Below are 4,554 nucleotides of genomic sequence, written 5' to 3' on the forward strand. Positions count from 1 at the left end.
CGCCTCCGCTGGGAGCTAACGGGCCTTGGAGCCCCGGGGGCGGCCTGCGGGTGAGCCTGCGGGCGGGTGTCGGAGCAGAGGGCCGCCGCTGGCGGGGCGGCCGCCGGGAGGCCCAGGCCTGTTTCGCCGGATCTGCAGGGCAGGGCAGAGCTCGGTGGTGCGCTGCCCGTTTGCCCACCCGCCTGCCCGCAGCCGGGCAGTGCCCGCGGCAGCCGGATAGCCCGGCACTACAGGGCCCCGGCGCCTTCAGGCAGGGACCTGCGGGCTTCCCGGGACGGCTGCTCTGGGGCAGGCAGCCGCCGGCCGGAGAAAACAAGTGTTTTACTAATAACTTTGTTGTCTGGAGCAGCATGTTCCTTTCTGGAGATAATCAGTGCTCTTGAAATGAATATTTAGTGTAATTTAGGTTTTGGGAGATAGTTCGGCTTGAAGTCCGTTATCACTTGGAATGAGAGCAAAAGGGGAGCTCCCCTCACGTTTAATACTGATTTCGTTCCAGACTAAGTAATGTCTGTCCAGTTTTCTTTGGAAGTTACCCTCATGCCTACTAAGTAGCAAAGTGAGCATGGGAAGAAAATAAGAGGGTTTTTAAAATGTTTTCGCTCTCAGCTGCCAGAATGTTTGAAACCCCGCAGTGGTTCTGAGGACATCTGGAAGGGATTCCTTCCAACCATTTGTACGCCACTGAACTGGTGATTTCTTACATCCTGTCACTCTATCCAGATGGCCAAGCTATCTGCTGCAAATTCGGGGGTCAAATTACATCGTGCAGGAAAATAGGGTTGGTTCTGTTTAGTTGTAATTTCTGTTCTTACAAGCTGTGTAATATGCATACAGTCAACATTAGGAATCCTAAAGCTCTTTATTTCAAATTTCTTTTTAATAAATTAAATTTTCTTAAAAAAAAAAAAAAAAAAAAAAGTTTTTGCAATTATACAATGTTATCACTGGTTCGACTGCTGCTTTGTATTGTCATATCTATGGTGGTCTCATCTGCCTTTGTGAGAAAGGGACCTTTAGGTAATACATTTTGTTGTATCATAATACATTAAGCTCATAAGCCTAAAATCCCACAATGATATTCTCTTCATTACTCTTTCCTATCTGATGTGAAATGTAACAGAGAAGCACTAATAAAATCTGACTGCAGCATTATTAAAATGTTAAACCATAAATATCTCTTTTCTGTATGAATATATTTAAAATTGTCAGGAAGAAGAATGACACAGGATTTAGAAATCGGGGGTGTGAAACAGGTCTAAAAGCACAGACTTGAAACCATAAGGTACTGAAGTGCGAAAAGAGCAGAACAAGACACAGAATATACAGGAGAGGATCTTTTTTTAACTGTGTATATTGTTAAATGTACCAGGGCTTAGATATAATCTGCAATCTGATTTGCCTGGAGGAGAGGGTTTTCAACCCCCTGCAAACCCCAGAAATAGAAATCCTATCAATCACGACAGTTCTCCACTCACATTTATATTAAGAGTAAGGGTGATAAAATAACCACCAATCTTTATAGTATTTTTACTATGCAGATTATTTTTTCCTTTCAAATCTAAAGAAGGTATGCTTCATCCCACGGCTCTGAACTGGATTGTAATTGCATGCCCTGACATCTGTGGAGGTATTTATACCCTGTTCTTCACAGGTCTACACATTTTGAAACCCAATTCTGTTATCAGACATCTGTACAGAGAAATTTTTGCCATTAAACTTGGAGCCTTGCCTGTGTGTACAGTTCATGTGCCGCCCATTACGTCCTTCTTCAGAACCGAGTGTCCCTTTTACCACTGAATAACAGCAGAACTAGAGTACAGGAATGTGCTAAGATGTCTTTGCATTGGACTTCTTAATTCAAAAGCTAGCAGTGATTCAGAAGTTTAAAAAGTTTTCCACACTTAAAGCATTCAGTCTTCTCCTAATCTGTAACATGATTGCTTGGGAACATGGTTCTTTGCTGTCTTACATCGTCATTACAGGCAGGTTAACATCTGTGCAGAGTAAGTGAACAGCAGCTAGAAACCTAACAATCTGCTTCGGTAGCAAAGTTTACACTTATTTTCCACAAATCCAAAAGGCTGTAAGATTAGATGTTTTACCAGACTGACAAAAATTCACTATCTGACCTTGAACAATTATCTTACTCCTTGATGTTTCACTTTGCTCATTTGTAAATCAAGTACTATGTCACCTAATTCAGAGGGGTACTCTGAGAATTTATTATTGTTGCAGAGCAATTTAAGGCTCTCAGATTAAAGATGCCTTGTAAATGCCAGGAATTATTGTTGATCAATGGCACAAAATGCTCTTCTGCCTTGGTTGCACTGGATGGTCAAATAGCTGATCTGTGAAGTGTTTTCCATATTGACCAAAGAGGTTTTATCCAGTGCTACTTACAAGGCATGCAATAGGGACAAGTCTATAATATTGGCTAAACACTGCATGCACTAGAAAATTATTTTAGATTCTAGTCTGACTTAAGGAAAACACAGTTCACCAATACCACAGACAAACAGATTTTCTTCCCTTTGCGTTAATCACTGGAAATGGACACAAAGTCTAAACACATTTTAGTTTTCAAGTAAGATAAAATACAGATTAACTGGGAAGTAAGTAGCACAAAAACATGATTATTCTGCAGCATGAATTTTACCTTTTTTAATGAAGAAAAAAACACCTTTGACAGAGACAAGACATTTATAGAATACACACAGTTCGGGACTAGGGATGACTGTGCAGCTATTTTAGCTCCTATATTTCACTAAGCTGTGAAATGTGACAGTGAAAAAATATTTAAGACACATGTCTTAGCAGTAGTTTTGTATTTGGTGTTACCACTTAAAACAACTAAAAATGTGAGTAAACAATGTTTACCTTTGCCACTAAATATTGAAGTATAGGCTAAGTATTTGCTCTTACAGCAGGCCAAAATTTAAAGTGAAAATGTTGGTATGTCTTAGTACAAAAATAGATGCTAAGTCAAAAATAACTTTAAAAAATTCGTATTTTTAGAAGACCTGTGTTTATCCTTCACTTTGCACACATAGTTTTCATCAATCTTATTCTAATTAATACATCATGAGACAGATTTGCCACAATATTGAAGCCTCTCTGAATTTTTCCCTTGCACAGTCACCCAAAAACTAGCTTCACTGTCAGGGGCTAAAATATCTGGGGAAGCCATATTGTATTCCTGTTGTCTGGGTATGTTTGCAGAGGAGCTATGAGTAATTATCTTTATTATTTGCTATGTATATTTCATTTTCTACTCACACTACTGTTTGAGCCTCGTGTTTTCTGTATTGGAAATTACACCCATCCATCTAAATGTGTATAGCAAAACGAACGTATAAAATGTGTCATCCTACTTGGCTTTATCCAAGTCTGTGCTTTCTCTCTGCATTCACACCTAGATGGAGAGCACCTGGTTCTCACACAGTTTGGACCAGTCTGGGTAACTGAAAGCCTGTGAGTTTGGGTCACTGAAACCCCCGAGGTGGCCCTTCCCTCCAGCCTGTTCCTGCTGCTGCTTCTTGGAAGCATTTCTGTGACATGTTTCTGCAGGGTAAACTACTGCAGTATTACCATATTCCTGAGTGCTTAAGTATGCAGTGGGCTCAGAAACATACCCTTCTTTACAGGCTGTGTAGGTCTGTCTTCTATGCGGGGGCCAGCATCTTTTCATTGTCCTAACATCTGCCTGGCTGAAGCTCACTCCCTGAACGGTGATAGCACACCTCATATACTGCACTTCAATCAATGTCTCCTATTTCTGGTTTGGCTATTGGAAGGCAAGCCTAGCAGCAACATTCTAACTTGCTTCAATAATTTCATTTTAATCCCATGCTGTAGGTTCTCAGCATTTTTAGAAACTCTTACTCACTACATCTTCTCTCAGCATAACAGGAAACGACCAAAAGGGAAAATTCAGGTGAAACTAGTCAGCCACTTTCAGCAGTAGGGAGAAGTTCACAAATGACATTTTGCATCCAATGTGAACAGAACTGTGGAGAAAAACTATGCTGGTACGACCGTTTTTCTTTTCAAAGAGAGGTGTCTTTCTTGTGTATGACTGTAGCTGAGATGGGATCATGACACCATTGCTGGGTTTCCTTTCATACCTTCTTACGGTTAAGATAGGCTGTGATGCCCCAAAATACATTGTTTAACTTAGAGAAAAAAACTTGTGACAAACAGCTCTTCCCCTACGCTGGGCAGGGGATGACATCTTGAAGGCAAACTAGAACCAGTTTTTATAAGGACAATCCAAGTCATTTCTCCTCAGTGAAAGCCACAGTTGGTGGGAAAATGGGGAGAGTTTATTTTGTGTCATTCTGTCCAAACAGTTCTGTGAAATTTGTCTTTAAAAATATAATTCAGCTAAAAATACCCTCAAAACAAGTTCATTGGGAGAATATTAAATATGCAGCATTGATACCAGAAATCAAAGACAGTGAATTTGGTTAATACAGTGCCTCTTGTAGCTGCAGTCACTGCTTCTGTGATAATATTTCAGGACTCTGACAGTTGTGTGGTTATGAATAAAAC

This window comes from Athene cunicularia (assembly GCF_003259725.1).
Source record: "Athene cunicularia isolate RWA chromosome 1 unlocalized genomic scaffold, athCun1 chr1_part2, whole genome shotgun sequence".
In the NCBI taxonomy this organism is placed as follows: domain Eukaryota; kingdom Metazoa; phylum Chordata; class Aves; order Strigiformes; family Strigidae; genus Athene; species Athene cunicularia.